The sequence below is a fragment of the Neofelis nebulosa genome, chromosome 4 (genome assembly GCF_028018385.1).
Source record: "Neofelis nebulosa isolate mNeoNeb1 chromosome 4, mNeoNeb1.pri, whole genome shotgun sequence".
NCBI lineage: Eukaryota > Metazoa > Chordata > Mammalia > Carnivora > Felidae > Neofelis > Neofelis nebulosa.
Window position 1 is genome coordinate 44496569 of NC_080785.1, and position 19017 is coordinate 44515585.

At 39.2% G+C, this 19017-nt stretch overlaps 1 long non-coding RNA gene across 8 annotated transcripts in view; it reads right to left on the minus strand.

Annotated features, from left to right (window-relative positions):
- LOC131509153 (uncharacterized) overlaps positions 1-19017 on the minus strand; it is a 78570-nt gene that overhangs the window by 50984 nt on the left and 8569 nt on the right. For 5 of the 8 annotated variants that reach the window (XR_009260326.1, XR_009260323.1, XR_009260325.1 and 2 more), the window contains exon 4: positions 16868-17141. The exons of 2 other annotated variants lie outside the window; for them this stretch is intronic. This is a non-coding gene — a long non-coding RNA (uncharacterized LOC131509153). The remainder of the gene's footprint in view (positions 1-16867; positions 17142-19017) is intronic. One more of the 8 variants, XR_009260322.1, reaches the window with a different exon arrangement.

The window sequence follows — 19017 nt, forward strand, 5'->3', positions numbered from 1 at the left end:
TAAATATTTAAACATTGATTTAAAGTGTAAGTAACAAAGTATTCCAGAACATTTCAATGAAATCCGGTCTAATTTGTCAACTTTTTAATTGATTCAATCACCTTGGATTTCAAAATATTTAGAAGTTTATTTTTATAGGTTTATTTACCCTAATACAAAAGCAATGATACTGTGATTGTGATTCACTTTTTCACTTTTTTCTATATTTATATTATACCTCCCCAAGGTTGTAGTGATTCTGCCAGACTCAAAAGAAAACACCATCTCCACAAATCTGGTAGGATGATGAGTTCTGGAGTATTAAATAACTAACTGATTCTTGGTCATAACATGAGATCTGGTCATGTCTAGGATCTTTCAAACTAGAAGGGTGTTCATAAGACCCCCCACTTCTTTTTTTTTTATGATCAATGCTCCCTTGCAAATGGAACTTTTCAAATTCATACCTTTAAACAAAACAAATCACACCTTCCTCCAAAAAAAAGAGGAATGTTTCACTTTATTGCACCCTGGCCTACATGGCAAAACCCATTGTCTTCTGAAATTTATTCACAATTTTGATATAGTCCGTTAGCATTTTTGAAAATCTGGGTATAACTTTATCTGAATATTATTATAATTAAAAACCTTATCCATGGTTTTGTGATTCAAGAGATGAGAACCTAGTCTGTGCAATCTACTTTCCCCTTGGGTCCATCAACTTGATGCATTCTTTGGAACTCTCTTTCCACCTGAGCTCTGTGTTCCCATCCTTCCTATCTTTAGTAAAATCCTTTCTTCTCCCAGAAATAACTTGTTTGCTCATAATTCCCAAAATGTACCTGTTCCTGCCTACACAGAGAAAAATTCAATATATACTTCATCTAAATAACTTACCCACCTGTATCAACTATCCCATATACATTACAATGAACACAAATAAGCATATACTGTTATAAGCACTATTTTTATTTTACAGCTATCTTTTAATACATCTTATTAAATGGAATGTGCTTTCATTCAGGCTTTTTGATGATGAACCTGCCACACCTCGGCAAATATGTGCCCTATAAGCAGCACTAGGGCATTTTCTCATAGCATATTTGTGTTCTGGCTAAAACAAGATGTTCTACTCCCAACTTGATTTTTTTTTTTCAAGCCCAAGACATGGAGTTAGGCACTCGCCAAGGATCTTTGTTTCCTTTAGTGACAAATAGCATTAAAGACCAAATCTTGTTTATTTAACAATGTACTATGGGTTCTGTATAACATCAGAGCATATAGATTTAAATCCTCTTGTTTTTAAATATGCTTACTTTCAGTAATTTATGATTATAATGAATTTTAAGATGTAGGAAAATGCCAATTAAACCTAAAATTTAACTGCTTAGAAAAAACTGTCAGTTACCATCTCTTTCTCTCTCTCTGCATATATGCAAATGGAGGCATACATTAAATTTTTTGAACAAAAAATGGAAAGTCAAGGAAAAAAATAGTTTAAGGGATTCAAATAAAAACCAGAGTCTTTATTAGTTGATGTACATCAGCGAGAACCTAAAACCAGGTTAATCCCCAGACCAAAGCATGACTAAAGTTCTACAGGAGAGGGAAAAGGTGGGGGTATCTGTCCCTGTGGTGTGGCCTGGATTGCTTTCTTTTCTTTTCTTTTTTTTTAAATCTCTAACTCCTGCAAAAATTGTGGTTGCAAGAGGTAAAGAATGTTCTAGTTTCTCATGCTTTTTGCTCAGGATCACTGGTGCAATCCCATTCGAGCAACTGTCATAACAATTCTTTCAAGAGCTATTTTTGCAAGCTTTGTGGTTTGTCAAGTTTTGAGGTAGGGAAAGAAACACAAGGAAATAGTAGAAGGTAAAAAGAAGGAAAGGAGGCTAGGGTCAAAGCAAGGAAAACAGAGGCCTATTGTAATTCATCTATAGAGTTCATCCTAAGTTATTCAATTATTAAATGTAATTTTACCTGAATTTAATAGAAGACAAAGGGATGAGCAAAACTGAAACAATTAATAAACTTTATATCATTATTTCTTCACAACAGAAATATTTCCTGAAAGATACCTAAAGCTAAGGGAATCTGCCTTTGTAAAAAGTGGTAAAAGTCAAAAAACCAAAATTTTCTATTTGGATTCATTTTGGAGAACACTGATTACATTCCCACTAAAGATGAGGAAATTAGCATTCTCACATCTCCTCCCACAGTCTTCCTGCCCACATTCATACTGCCATTACATCATTAATTCTCACAATAATGTCACCTAGGTCTATATGCAAGTGGATCCGAATTTTCACGAGCAGAGCTTTTACTGTGAGTTCTCCATTTTGGAATTTTTTATTTTTACTAATCCAGTAATAAAAAAACATTGAGATTAAAAAAAAATTTTAATATTTATTTTTGAGAGAGAGAGAGAGAGAGAGAGAGAGACAGAGTGTGATTGGGGAGGGGCTGAAAAGGAGGGTGACACAGAATCCCAAGTAGGCTCCAGGCTCTGAGCTGTCAGCACAGGGCCTGACTGGGGGTTCAAACTCACGAAAGGTGAGATCATGGCTTGAGCCAAAGTCGGCTGCTTAATCGACTGAGCCACCCAGGTGCCCCTAGAAATTTTTTTAATAAAGATTCACGAGTTCATTTTTGTTTTTGTTTTGTTTTTATCTAAAGTGTCATATAATTAATTATCATTTTATGTGGGAATAATATCCTAGAACCGTATAAGGCAAAACAAAATGGCACTCTAGAACATATTTGACTGGCAGAACTCTCTACAATGATGGAAATGTTCTATATCTGTGGCTATTGAGTCCTTAAAAACATGACCAGAATGAACAAAGAACTCAACTTTTCATTTAAAAAAATTTTTTTCAATTAGTTACATTTCAATGGCCGCACGTGGTTAGTTGCTACTGTAATGGACGGCCCAATTCTAAAAGATAATATACAAGACTATTTTCATGACCTGGGAGGGGAAAGATTTCTTAAACAAGACACAAAAAGCATGAAGCATAAAAGAAAATGTTGATAATTTCTATTATATTAAAATTAAGAACATCTTTTTATGACAAGCTACCATTAAAAGAGTAGAAAGGAAGCCACAGGACAGAAGGAATTTGCAACACCTTTCTGGGAAAGGGCTTCTATACAAAACATTGAGAGAATTTCTAAAATTCAGTCAGAAAAGCACAGACAAGGCAAAAGAGGCAAGGTACTTGAACTATAGGTGCTTGTTTATAAGGCTTATTCAAATGGCTCATAAATACATGAAAAGCTGCTGGACTTGGTCATCAGGAATATGAAAATGAAAGCTGTGCATACACCAGAATAGCTAAAGTTAAAGAGACTGACATTACTATGTGTGAGTGAGAATAAGGAGGAACTTGAACCCTTATACATCGCTGGTAAATTGGTAAAACTTTGGGAAAGGTTCTGGCATTATCTGTGCAAGCTGAACATACACGTTCTCTTTGAGAAAGCATTTCCAATCCTAGGTATAAAAAGGATAGGAATGTTTGAACATATACACAAAAAGACACATACAGGAATAATCACAGAATCATGATTCATAATGGCCCCAAACTAGAAACGCCTTGAATGTTAAGGGTAGAAGGAAAAATTGTGCATATTCATACCGTGAAATTTTGTGAAGCATTTTACAAATAGAATTATAATTACAGGAAATAACAAAGATAAATCTCACAAATATAATATTGAGCAAAACAAGGTAGACACAGGAGAGTGATTCCACCTTTGTGAAGTTCAAAGATGGGTGAAGTTAAACTAGAGTATTAGACATCAGAATACTATTACCTTGGAATAGAAGGGAAGGGGTAGTAACTGGGGCTGCCATGAAATGTGCTTTTGAGATGTTACTAAAGTTTTATTTGTTGATCTGATGCTGATTACACAGATGTTTATCTCATATTTTTCTATGAAGAGTTACATTTAGGTTTTGAATACTTTTCACTATGTTTATTATTCTTCAACAAAAAATATTTTTAAGAAAGAGATCTTGAACCCCAGAGAACAATTAGAGAGTGACCATTTCTTAATTAAGTGCTCTCATTCTTTAAATTGTTGGCCAACATTGGCATACATGCTTAAATAAATACATAAATAAAATCTCATTTTTATTTGTTTTTAGTTAGTAGTGATTTTACTGGATATTTTTATTCACCTTCTGTGAAATGTTTATTCATAGCCTTTTCTCACTTTTTATGGGGTACTTCTCATTTTCATAATGATTTATGAGAACATTATCCAGAATGGATATTATCCATCTATCTGTCCATTAGGTTGGAAACATTCACGTTGGTTTGTCATTTAATTTTGTTTAGAGTAAAATTTCACCATGCCAAGTTTTAAATTTTATTTCTATTAAGTTAATCTCATCATATCATTTCATTTTTTGGTTTCTGAGGTTTTTTGATTGCTTATAATAGATTCAGGGTGAAAGTGACTGATCAAGGGGGTGCATATCAGGAGATGTGTCCATTGTGCGGTATCTTCACAGACTATCTACCTCAGTGGACATCTTCGTCTTGGTTTTGGTCTTGTTCACAATAAGAACGTCTTGGGTTTTCCATAGATATTCGTTGTTGGTTTCTAGCTTTTATCAAGATAAGGAGGGATCTACCATACACAGAGGTTTATGAGAATGGATGCTTAATAGTGTCAAATGTAATTTGCAATTTATAAAGATGATCCCGTGGTTTTCTCCTTTAAAATATTTATGTAATGACTTCCATTAATTGACACAATGCCTAACCTTGAACACTTCTTCCATGTCTGAGGTAAACCTTCTGTCATAGTCTGTTTGGTCTGCTATAATGAAAGACCAGAGACCGGTATCTTCTATACTGAAGAAATTTATTTCTCCCAATTCTAGAGTCTGAATAGTCCAAGACCAAGGCACTGGCAAATTCAGCATCTAGTCATGGCCTACTTTCTGGTTCCTAGATGGTGCCTTCCTGCTGTGGCCTCACATGGTGGAAGGAACTAGGGATGTCTGTGGGGTCTCTTTTATAAGGGCATTAGTCTCTTTCGTGGACGTTCTACACTCAAGACCTATGCAGCTCCTGAAGTCCCACATTCTAATATCTTTGGGGGTTAGGATTTCCAAATAGGAATTTTAGGGGGATACGGCCATTCAGGCCACAGTGCTCCCCACCATGGTCAAAGCGCACCATTCTTCAACATGCTAGCAGATTCATTGGTTAGAATTTTATTGGAGAATTTTCCACTTACGGTCATGCATGAGACTGACATATAGTTTCTTTAATTTTGTAGCACATTTCCTAACTGCTTCATTTTATGAATAAAGGATATGAGACCAGAGAGGTGAAATGAATGAATGTCTCAAATTAGTAAGAGAACTTCTAGAAATAATGCCCTCTGACTCCAACTCAATGACTGTCCTACCATGTGATGCTGCCAGTGTCTCAAAATATTCTAGGATTATATGTTGGTTTGTTTGTTTGTTTTGGTGTTAGGACAGTCCCCAAATCTTTATAATCCTAGAAATTGAAGAAAGTGTCCAACATCATCCAGTTAACATTTATTAACTGTAAGTTATTCAAATAGTGTTTATGTGTAACTCATCTTCTGCCAGATCCCATTAGCCTCTGTGTATAAATGGATATAATTAACTCCCTTAATAATAGCTTTAATAGGAGCTTAAAGAGCTCCTTTCCCCCTGGTTATTAACTCACAGGGATTCCCAGGTCATGCGCCCTCTCTAGGTCTCATCCAATTAAACTACAGAGTTCCTAGATTGGTCTCACCCAAGTTTTTGGGGTGCTCTCCACTACCAGGTGGCCTGTTCTTTCTCCCATTCCGCCACACTCATGATTGCATCCAAGGCCAACTGAAGGATGGCACATCACATGAGCCTCTCAGGAAAGCTATGCCTATGCCAAGGATGCTATTTCTAGAATTACTCCAGCAGCAGTGTTGAAGTTCTAAAGCCTTTCCGTCATTCTGGCAGTACTGTTTGGGCCCACATACTGCACGTGTAATACCTTTGGAAAACTTATCCCGCCTACTCTCCAAAATCAGGGGAAGAGTCCAGGCTACCTGTGCCATCCCTTCAGGGAATGCTCCCCACCTCCAGCCTCACTCTGCTATAGCCTGCAGTCCCTGCAGGTCAGTGACTAGTCACCCATCCCACTTGTGGATCAGGTACTTTGGGGGCACACTGGAACCTAACCTTTGGCTCAGAATCGGTCCTCTACTACGAATGTGTTATATTTGTGTATATTTTTTCCCTAAGCTTTAGGAGCAAGGAGAGAAGGAAGTCCATGGAAATAAATTGATGCAAACCTAATACTGAGCATAGAGTAAGAGGCCCAACCATCTCCAAATGCTCCTAAGCACGCCTCTGTATGTAGAGAAGTAGGTAATTATCAGGTGATTTTGCTCCACAAATTACACAGATTCAGACTAACCCCCATGCTTTTAAGGAACTAGAGATATTTTGAAATCATCCAAAGGGTTATGAAGGTACACACCCTGAGGTTGTATAAAGAAATACATCTAAACAAAACACCAGCAGAAACGGCACCAATCTGTAAGATTTAGCCTCAAGTCTTTGGCGTAAGATTTTTATCTAAAGCCAAAGGTAAAGAGAATGTGATGAAATTGACGATTGATTCGGCTAAAAATTTGAAGCAATTTTGTCTTAGAGTGTTTTAAATATCAAAAGTAGTTTTGACATCTTAAAATATCAAAAGAGAGCTAATGTTCCTTTAAGGAAACATTAGACTTATAACAACTTAGAGAAAAATTGCTTGGCAAAGAAGCTTTGAGAGTAGATTAGCTTATTAGACATTTGAAGCCATTAAAAAGAAACAATACTTTAAGGAGTGTGGCCCTTCCAAAAGATGGCTCAATCCTTGGAACTGCATGGAGACACTGGATGTAGACCAAAAAACACCAGAAACCGAATGATCAGGCAAGCTTTTCAGTAGAACTCTATACTCGAGAAGAGACTTATTGAGTAATTTCCAATAATTCAGTAACCGTTTTGAAAAGAAAAGAAAGCATTCGCACCTTTTACAAGACCGAAATAAACCCCCGGGTCTTTGCACGGCTGTTCCATCCACCTGGGTGCCCTCCCCCTGCTGGTCTGCCTAGCAAACTCCCACACGCCCTCCATAAGCATCTCACATTAACACTTCCTGTGTGGTTTCTTCCTAATTTCCTTAAAAAAAAAAAAAAAAAAAAAACACAACCCACACAGATATGTGTTATTCTTTACTCCCACTTCATATGGGCTACTGTCTTGTCACAAATACAGTACTGCCTTGTAATCATCTGCACTCCCCTAAGCAGAGTACTTCTTTTAACTTTAGCAACTCTACAGCACCTCAACCAGCACCAGGCACAGAGTGGGCCCTCAGAGTCTCTGACGAACGAATGGCACGTCAGTGTAGGGAATAACGTTGTACACATTTAAATTCCAAGCGTGACTTCACAAAACGTTTGTGAGGAATAGGTTGTGAAAAAATAGATTGCAAACATGTCTGTACAATGAGATTACAGCTATAAAAGAACCATGGCTTTATAGACTCGAAAGTAAAACCATCAAAGTATGTGTTCATGTTAGAGCGATTAAAATATTTTCCCTTGTTGCGTTATCTTTCCAAATTTTGTTTTGTTTTGTTTTGAGGGTTTTTGTTTTGCTGTTTGTTTTTTTGAAAAAAAAATTTTTTTTAACGTTTATTTATTTTTGAGACAGAGAAAGACACAGCATGAACGGGGGAGGGGCAGAGAGAGAGGGAGACACAGAATCGGAAGCAGGCTCCAGGCTCTGAGGCACCAGCCCAGAGCCCAACGTGGGGCTCGAACTCGCGGACCGCGAGATGGTGACCTGAGCTGAAGTCGGACGGGATGCTTAACCGACTGAGCCACCCAGGAGCCCCAGCTGTTTGTTTTTTTGTAACAGCATGTCACCCATGGGTTTAACGTGACTGTCACAGGATGGTAGAAGAAGACTCTTCCTGTAATTGGTTTCAACTGAAGCATCAACACAATAAATATTAGATTCTAGTAACGGAGGCATAAACCTGTCCATCACTCTCAAACACAGAATTTATAAAGTTAATAAAATCTCTCAAATTTTGGATGGTTCAATGAGATCAAGGTATATAAAGCATTAGAGAAAAGCTTTGGAGAAGAGTTCAGTGAAACATTTTTTGTTTTCTTTTTGGACAGACCTGTTGCCTTGCTCTGCTTCCTCATATCCGTCTTTCGGGAGCAGGTGGGACTGTCAGAGGGCAAAAAATGGGCCATCTACTTAAAGGCCTGCAGGGCAGCAGCCCTTGGGCTAGATTGCCTCTAAGGTGTCCACTCAGAAAGTATTGAAATTATGTGCCCTGACATTAGGATACACAGAAAACTAGCTCCTGATTTACAAGTGAGCAAGTAAGGCCAAGTGTGGGATGTCGTCTGAGCCTGCCACAGAAATCTTGAGGAAAAGAGAAGGCCCAAACAGTTGCTTTTGTTGAGGTTAGACTGGTCTCCCAGGGTTTAGAGAGGCAAGGGATACATGAGTTTCCCCACAGTGGAGACAGAAATGGTGGACATTAAGTTGGAATGGGATTGTTGAGGATCCTGTCCTACAGGGCCAACTGGGGGGGTAAGGAGAGAAGCTGGAGGGATGATGGGAGTTGGAGGGCGTAACACCAAGTGATTGAAGTCTGAGAAAGGAGTCTCACTTGGCAACACAGGTTAAATTTTCTTCTGCTTGAGTCAAAGAAACTGCAAGAGAGAGGGTCTGGACACAGAACCTCCAAAGAGTCCTGCAAAGCACTTTATGGGAGAAACAGAAGACGGCTTTCACCAACTCTGGGGCCTGGTCCATAAAACATGATTTCTCCATCCTAGAGAGAATTGTCCTCTTCCTCCTCTAGGCCTTTCCCACTAGGGCCTTTCTGAGGAGTAATATAGGCAGTAGGAAGTCCAAGGCCATGCTCCCTGTTCTGAGTAGCAGGTCCACATTAGCGGAGGGAAGAAAATGTTATACTAAATTAATTTGGGCATTTTGGTGATTAAAAAGAGCTGAACTTCATATATTCTCAATGGAAGGTATTTGTCACTTAAAGTAAATGTTGCATTAGCTCCTAAGAGTGAAGAGAGTCAGGAGTTTGCAGGAAAAAGCTTACCACAGGCAAAAGATTACCACCACGGGGTAACATTTTAAAGGATGGGGAGGGGGGAGGGGGCTAAAAATTAAACTGTGTTTTGATTCCAATGCACACATCGAGCTTGTTTGATATGCCAGTTGCATAAGGAATATCAGTCAGTCTCCTTTCTTTTTTTAAAATGTTTTGTTATTTATTTTGGGAGGAGAGAGACAGATACAGCATGATCAGGGGAGGGGTAGAAAGAGAGAGAGAGACACAGAATCCAAAGCAGGCTCCAGGCTCTGAACTGTCAGCACAGAGCCCGACATGGGGCTCAGACTCATGAACCATGGGATCATGACCTGAGCCAAAGTCAGACGCTTAACCAACTGAGCCACCCAGGAACCCCAGTCAGTCTCCTTTCTTAATGCTCCAGTAAGTCATGAAAAGAAGTTGTCCAGGTCAAAAAGGTTATTTGGCTTTGATTTTTATTTCAAATGTTATTTAAACCCCCACGAGCCGTGGAACATTCTACAATATTTCATATGCCTTTGGATGAGACAGCTTGGATCATTGAACATAAGGTGTGGAGGGAAACTCACAAGTCGTGTCTTATCCCTCACTTTACCGATAAGGAAATCCGTGGCATAGAGCATTTAAATGACTTGCCCCAACACCACTGCTGGTTAATAGCAAAGCAACTTCTGACACATCACACTTCCTTTCCTGATCTGCTCCCAGATTTCCACAGCCTGCTGTAGCTACACCCCCAGTCTGAAAGGAGTCTGAAAATAGAAAAGAAGTGGGCAATTTTCCTAACAATGCTAATCAGAAGTTACAGTCTCCACTAAAAGAGTGTCAGAGGGTCTCACAAAGCAAGCTTTTAGGAAATGTAGGAAGTTAATTACCTTTCTTTGTAATTCATTAGTCACCGTCCTTATAACCTGAGGCCGTTTGAAATACAACTTGTATTTAGTAGCATGGATTCGGAAGACTTTAGATATTAATATGTCCAAGAGAGCCTCTTTCATCTAGTTTATTAAATTTTCCTTTGACAGGCTTAAATGATTTTTAGAACTTATCTTCATGTTTTGTTAAAAACAACAAAACAGCTAGGATCACAGAGAAAGAATGTTTTGATTGGAATTAATGATTACTTAGTATATCTCCTTTGAATGAACGTGAAAATGGAGCTTACATATTTAAGTGGCTTCCTGAGATGAAATTGACTAGGCTTTCAAATCCAGGATTGAAGAAAGGATTGTTTGTCCTCAAATAACTCCCTTAGCAATCTGCTACAGCATCATTATATGTACCCATTGCTTTAGGGTAAAACTTTATGTCATCTAAGAATTCTGGGAAAATGCAAATATGTTACCTGGAATGTGACATCAACATTTACCAGTATTCCTTAAAGAGATGGCATGATGAAGAGAAATGGCAAATAGAACAGAGACCTTTGGCTGGGGTTGGGTGGGGGTGGAGGAGATGAGAAATATTCTGGGCAGCAGATTGTCCCAGGACAGACAGATAAGGCATCCAGAGAAGGAACCAGAGAAAAGGGAACTAGAAAGAATGCATTGTTTCTTAATGTGCTCGATATAATTAATCATTAGGAAAATGCAAATCAAAATCACAATAAGATATCACTTCACACCCACTAGAATGGTTATAATAAAAAAGATGGGCAGTAGGTGTTGGTAAGAATGCGAAGAAAATGGAACTCTCACACATTGCTGAGGGGAATGCAAAATCGTGCAGCTGCACTCGAAAACATTTCAGCAGTTCCTAAAAGTTACAGAGCTACAATAAGGCCAGCATTTCCACTCCTAGCTATATATACCCAAGGTAATTGAAAACATATATGTGCACAAAAACTTGTACATGAACATTCATAGTAGAGTTATTTATAGTACCGATAAGTGGAAACCACCAATTGCTCATCAGTTGAAGATTAGTTAAACAAATGTGGTATATCCATACAGTGGAATATTACCTTGCCAAAAAAGGAATGAAGTACTGATTCATACTACATTATGGAGTCATTATGGTTAAGTGAAAGAAACCAGTCACAAAAGATCACATGTTGTATGATTTCCTTTATATTAAGGACCCATAATAGGAAAATCCATAGACACAAAAAGTAGGTTAGTGGTTTCTAGGGACTGGGGGATGGAGGGATGGGGTAACAGGTAAAGGGCTTCTTTGGGCATGAAGAAAATATTCTAGAATTACATAGTAGTAATGTTTGCACAGTTTTGTAAATTAAAAGCAATTGAACTGTAGACTTAAAATTTTTTTAATGTTTATTTATTTTTGAGAGAGAGAGAGAGAGAGAGAGAGAGACAGAGCATGAGCAGGGGAGGGACAGAGAAAGAGAGGGAGACACAGAATTGAAAGCAGGCTCCAGGCCCCAAGCTGTTAGCACGGAGCCCGACGCAGGGCTCGAACTCAAGAACCATGAGATCATGACTTGAGCCAAAGTCAGATGCTCAACCGACTGAGCCACCTAGGTGCCCCAAACTTTAGACTTTAAAGAGGTGCATTTTATGGTATTTTAATTATATCTCAACAAAAAAAAAATATAGAGTTAAATGATGCAGAACAGAGAGGGGATGACTGCAGGGGCAAATTCCATGGACGACGGAGAGATCATGGATCTCAGGCAGAGGGGATTTCCTTAGAATTCAACCATTTTAACAAGGAGGCAGTGCAGAGTTTCAGAGGCAGGAGTATGGAAATCCTTTTCCAAATTATTCTATTTTCTCAATAGAATAAAACTGAAGTCATCATCTAAGAATGAGGTGGAAGAAGAAATTTGGGGAGGTTTGAAGGGAAGGGAAGCGTGAATGGTACAGTATCCTTGGGAGAATGACAACATGACAGGAAAAGAGCCTACCTGAGGTTGGTGGTCATACATTTAAAGTGAAATATTTTATGTTTTTCATTCAGCCCACTGATGCAGGTGCAGAGTAGGTGGAGACTGAACCACACCTGGCATTTTCCAAGTGAACGTAATATACTCTTGAGATAGTGCACAAGAGTGAGTGTAATGAGCTATGGAACCTAAGTGGAGTAATGAGGGAAACGAGGATATGAGGACGTTAACCGAGAAAATGTGTTCAGGTTAATGGATTGAGTGCTTTGAAGGGTTGAAAAATGATGAAGGTGGGAGTAGTAGAAGAAGTGGGCTGGAAACTTAGGAAGTAGAGATTGTCAGAATTGGGATGATGGAAATTGAGATCATACAGTTGTTATTAAGGACAATGTCTAAGGTTTATCTTCAGATATGAGTGGTTGAGATAGGGTGGAGAACAAGACCATTAAACCATGGAATCAACAAGAGGTGATTTAAAGTATTGCTGAGCCATCAGGTGTCTCACCTTGGACGATGTGTGCTTGGAGTAGAAAGAGCTGCACATGATTGAGCAGAAAGATGTCCATTGACGAACACAGATCTGGGGCTTAGCAAAGCAAGTCACTGAAGTTTGGACATCAAGGGATGTCAAGATGGTGGTAGGACAGTTCTGGTGATGTCCACTAGTTCTAAACTAGCCTAGTCTTCAGCTGTAGGAAGAGGTGCTAATGGACTGAGCAAAATGAGGTCAGCCAGAGCTGTAGAGTTGTAAAGATTTAGGTGTGTGTGTGGAGTCCTTACTCTTTCTAGAAGCAGGTTCTGACTATGCTTTCTTTCCTCCTACCCAGACACCACATTTCACCCATTCATTCCATTTCACATTGTTTTTATCTACTGTCATAGTTGGAATTGACATACTGGTTCAGCTGAAATATTTTGAGGTTTAAAAAATTAACTTCTGTAAATTGGAGAACAAACGTTGTCAGATTTAGGCCAAAGTTGTAGACCTGGTGGGCTTCCATGTCTCACATCTGGCACAGAAGTGAGGACCCCGGCCAGTAGTTCAGGAGCAATAAGGGAAGCCAAGAGATTTATTCTTTCTTTTAGCAAATAAAAGGGAATACTTTATAACATTCAAACTCTGATGAATCAAAACTAAGGACAAAGGGGGAGAGACAGAAAAAGAAAACATTTTGGAACATTCTTAAAATGCTCAGTCACCATAGAGCGTTTAATCACTAGGTTTAAATCAAGGTTTTCCCACGTCTGTCTGTGTGACCTTGGACCATTTTCTTTATCACTTGGGGCTTCACTTTCTTTTTGAAATGTGTTGGAGTTCATAAGACAAATGTACTATTGGCTTTATACTTAAATATTTTATTATTTACAGTTTCATATTTTAAAAATAAGGCAGAGGGGTGCCTGGCTGGCTCATTCAGTAGAGCATGCAGCTCTTGATCTTGGGGTTGTGAGTTTGAGCCCCATGTTGGGAGTAGAGATTACTTTTAAAAAATTAGAGAAAGCTGAGCACTCCATTATTTTGCAAAGTAAATGTATTACATTGTTGCTCTCTTTGCAAATTAAATAATCTGCCTCCAAAATATAACTAAGTTCTCCAAATCTGAATGCTGGTTTATTAGATCTTTATCTCATTAGCCACCTGTTCTTATCTCCTACATTAAGTTTTGGGATCCTTCACTCCAGCATTTGAGTGAACAAGAATGTGGTAGAAAAGGATGGCTTAAAAGGCAAAGGGAGGGATGTTTTGTACCTCAACAGATTTCCTTTGTCTGGATATTTGGGGTAAACATTGGTAATGCTGTAGTGGGTTCAGGCTGTGTGGAGGCAGGTAATAAAACTAGATAATACTTTAAGATTCCTTGTTTTGATTTTGGAATAATGAGTAAGAATTTTCATTCATGCACATTATTTCTGCTGGGGTCTGTCATCTCCTTAGAGCCTTTTTGTTGATGAATTGCACACATCATGTAGTGACATTCAATTTGCCACTGTTCTTCTGGATTCACAGGGGCAATGTCTTAAATGAGGTGTTTATTGTTGCCGTTTCAGGCACAGGAACATGGGAGGGGATGGAACTGTGTGCTCAGCCAGATGGACCGCTATCTAGTCAAATAGGACTGACTCTAACAGTCCATGTGAGGCTCATTTCCCCAGCTGGCTGAACATGGCAACCAGACCCTCAATAGGAAATTTGCTTCAGTGCTTCAAGCCATTCCTGGGAAAAGGTGGCTTATAAGTGTCCATTTGTGTGTTCAGTTAATATGTATGGATCTCCTAAATGGTGCTAGTTATGGATACTTTTCCCAGTTAAGAGAAGGTAGTACCTGCATTATCAAATGGGCCAATATTTCCTATTCATTCAGTGCCTGGTATTTAGATAGCATCTTCCTTGAAAGAATTAAAATTTTCATGTATATCTCATTTACTCCTAAAGTCAATGTTTTCCAAGTTCTTGAATTGGCTAGTCCCTTAATGAGGCAACTATCCAACAAGATCACCATGCCAAGATTGCATATAAATTAATAAAAATAACCACTACAGAATATAATTTATTAAAAGAGCTTTGGTTGTCTTTTCTCTACTTTCTCCTCTTAATTCTTTTCACAGAGGTATTCAGGTCCTTTGGGATATCCCCATGTTAGGAATTTTGGTAGAGCTGAAAGCAAAGAGACTCCCAAGTAATGGTTTTTCCCAAACTTGTAAAAGCCAAAGCCCTTTGAGAAAATAACATTAAGTGTCCCAGAAGGAGAGTATAGTGATTGAAAGATTTTTATTTTTGTTTTTGTTTTTGTTTTCGTTTTGAGGGCAAGGAAAGAGAAGAAAAATCGCCCAAGGTTGAGGAGGAAAAGAGGCCCCTTCCCTCAAGTAGGCCTGGGATTTCTCCTTTGTAGGAGTCTCTCTGCAAGGATGGCTACATAGTCCATCTGCGAAGGCTGACCTCACCAATTTTGCCATAGACGATGCTGGGCTTGATGGAGTCGTGTGGTGTCTCTGTAGTAACCGGTGGGGGCTATCTACCAAAGCAATGTTGTGGTGTCATGGGAAACACCAAGAACCTTGAATATTAGGAGATAGGAGGAGGACATGGCAGTTGAATAATGTCAAAGTTGAATTTTGAGCACTTTCAGGGGTGGGTGGAGCTCAGATTCAGAATTGAAGTGATGCAAGGAATATACACAATGGAGAATTACTCAGCCAAAAAATAATGAAATCTTGCCATTCGCAACAACATGGATGGAGCTAGAGAGTATAATGTTAAGTGAAATAAGTCAGAGAAAGGCAAATACCATAGGATTGCACTCATATGTGGAATTTAAGAGACAAAACAAATGAACAAAGGAAGAAAAGACACCCCCCAAAACCGACTCTTAACTATAGAGGACAAACTGGTTACCACAGGGGAGGTGGGTGAGGGGATGGGCAAAACAGGGTAAGAGGATTAAGAGTACACTTACCATGATGAGCACTAAGTAACATACAGAATTGCTGAATCCCTGTATTGTACACTCAAAACTAACAACACTGTATGTTAACTACACTGGAATTAAAATAAAATAAAATAAAATAAAATAAAATATAATTTTTTTTAAACTTAAACAAATGATATAAAGGAAAATTATGAAACACAATTTTCCTTACACATCTATATTTGTGGACTAGTATCCATTCCTACTACACTAACGTTGCACATAGTTTTGCAACTTTCAAAATTGTTTCCTTACCTTAATTACTTATGCCTTAGAATAAATATATGAATAAGCACTATTATCAGCCTTGCTTTATAGATCAGAGAACTGAAATTCAGAGAAGTGGCACAATTTGCTCAAGAACACATGGCCAAATAGTGGCAAGGTCAAGAATCAAGGTTAGATACATCTGCCCCTAAATTTAATTTTTTTTTTCAATATGACATGCTGCCTTTCTAATAGGGAAACGAATACCATTCATTAGGTGCCCCTGAGGAGATTGCTGGAGTTATTTAAATATAATTGAGTTAATTTAATCCACATTTAACGATAACAAAAGCAGACCTCCATCACAGGTTCTCAGGTTCCTTGTGGGAGAAGTTTACTTGGAATTTTCCACCCAACTGCTTTGAGACCCAGGATCCTTCTCAGGCCCTGGGCATTCCTCTCTTCCTCAAGGAAGCTGCCCACCCCACCTTGGTCTATCCCTTAGGGCTTCACCACTGTTATGCACATTCTCCCCAGGTTTCCCCTTCCTTGCTGTCCCAAATACAAACACAGGGCTCTCTTCTTCCCTGAAGCTATGAGTAACTTACAGAGAAAGAGTCAGCTCATGACCACTTCTAACAGGAGGTTGTTAAAAGCTTATAAATTTCTTACAGCAGTGGTCCCTGTTCTCTTAGCATGGCAATGTGACCTCTTAAACCTGAAATCTCCAGCTTTCATTTTGCTTCCTAGGCTGCAGATATTACCCAAGTAGAATAATAAGTGCCATCATTTCCTCACTGTTCTTTAGCCACTGCTTTGGCTTTATTTCCCACAATGTCCAACCTAGAATCTGTGGCTCATCATTTCCAACCTTATCCCGTTCCTTCATTCTCCTTCCTTTTTATCTACCTAATAAAACACCAATCCTACCTGAACCCCACATCCTCCTTTCCCGTGTCTACACCAGAACAGCTGAACAAAACAGCTGAAAAAATTAGATACTATGGCTGCACAAAATCTTACAGACTAGACAATTGGTTTCACCATAAATTCATGGCCCATATCTCACATGAGCCTTCAACAGTGCTGATCAAAATGCTTTGTTTCTCCAGGCTTGGATTTTGCGAAAGAGAAAGAAAGAAAGGAAGGAAGGAAGGAAGGAAGGAAGGAAGGAAGGAAGGAAGGAAGAAAGACAGACTTCCTACCTTGTCCTCTTTGCTGAGGTGTTCCAGGCTCCCTTCTCCCCTCCTCTCTCAGATAACAGCCATGGTCCTTATTCATCCTACCAGGTGCTGGCCATGGTCCTTAATTCATCCTACCAGGTGCCACATCAGAAGCACGGGCATCCATCTTCTCCTTTCCTTCGGCCCCAGTGGAGGAAATGTTTCCCTTCCTGCCGCAGGTGCATTCCCCAAGTTCATGCCCTCTGCCTCCTTTGGGCATCGTCTTTTCACTCTCCTGCACCACCGGTGCTACCTACTAGGAATCATTCTTTTCACATATAACTGTAATCATAATTAATATCTCCCATCTTGTTAAACCCCATATTCTCCCTCCCAGCTCCCTCTGCCCTCAGAGGACATGCCATTGCTCGACCCCACAGCAAAACTTACAACGAAGTTGTCCATATGCACAATATTTCCGCTTCCCTGCTTCCCAGTTTCTGAAGTCCCACCCATGACCCTTCCATCAAAACTTGTCAACAGTTGCTTTCCTATTCCCAAAATTAGTGCCCAGTTTCTTCCCCTTATTTCTTTTATTCCCTCAACAGAGCTCCATCCCACAGATGACTCCCCTATTCTTAAAGCACTACTCTCTCCACTTCCTTTCCAGCACATTTCCTGGGGTTTCTTTATCTCACTGTCCCCAGTATTCTTGGTCTCTTCTTTCTTCTTCACTTGAATGAAATGTTGTCTTTCCTCCACGTTCTGTCTGGGGCTCTTCTTCTCTCACACTTTCTTCCCAGGTAATCTCAGCAATTCCCATACCTTTAAATATTAGTGATATTGAAATCCCCAAATAGTAGTTCAGCTTTGTTGAGCTCCGGGCACCAATATTGAACCAGTCTTTCCTGTTTAATTAAATGTCAAAAACCCTTACCACATCATTCAAGCCAGAAATCTGAAAATCAGCCTGTTTTCTCCCTTCACCTCTACTCCTTAGTCACAATCCATTAACAGGGCCTGCTTGCGTCTCCAAAAGTGCAACTATCTTCTAATCTGCCTCTCATCTTATCTCCATTCTCACTATCTTCTCTCACCTAGACTTTTGCAAGCTGCATCCTGCTGTTCTCCTTTCTCCCAATCCTGTCTCATTGCAAAACGCTGTCCCATAGCAGCAAAAATAATCCTTTTAAAACATGAATCGGATCATCTGACCCCCATGTTCTCGGAACCCTCCAAAAGCTTCCCCTTTCACTAAAGGAAACCCAAACTTCTTATGCCCACAAGCTGCAGTTGATCTGACATCTCCTCTGACCCTGTCCTGTGTCCCTCACCTGCTTGCTTACCCTGTTCCGGTTACCTTGAATCTCCATTAGGGCCTCTACACATGCTGTTCCTTCTGTCAGTAACTTCTTTCCCCAAACTCATCCCCCTGCTGTATTTTCTCAAAAGTCTTAGAGAAGACTTCCTTTTCACCCATCTAGAATGTTCTGAACCTCAGCTCCTTATTTACTTCCTTCTTTGGACTTATCACAATTAATAATTTTTTAGTTCTTTGTCCAATTAGTTGCTTGTACTTGTTTACCTGTTTCCACAATAGACAATGGAAAATAGGTCAACTTTGGTATTGAGCTTATAAGGCATTCAAATCTTGTTCCAGATCCTACCATCTATTTTAAAAAAAAAAAAATTTTAAAGTCTTCATCCTATGTCATGAATATCATAAATGAGGAGGGAGAGATTTTAGTCATAGCAGACGTCCATTAAATCCAGATGGGCTGGCCCAACTGGACCAGACCAGATCATAGACTTTCAACTTGACTTCTTGAGCATGGGTCCTAGGGAGTTTTGTTATGTCAGATCAAGTGGACAGAAGTCACACTTCCTTTTTATGCAGAGTGATTGACACCCACTCCAAAACACACAAGTCTGTCATTTCTGACCATCTGTCATGTCTGACCATCAGTGTTATACCTTTTAGCATTCTTCATGACTACTTCGGGAGTCCAACCTTTCCCTAATCTGATTTTGTGGCTTAGCCATTAGCCATTATGAAAATCAGAGTTAACGGAGTCTAGCCTAAAATAGTTTGTTGTGCCATATGGCCAATAAAAAGATTATGATAACTGATGCTTTTAAAATACACCTTGGCTTTGACTCTGTGTGGCCAATGAAATCATTTATTTTTTTTC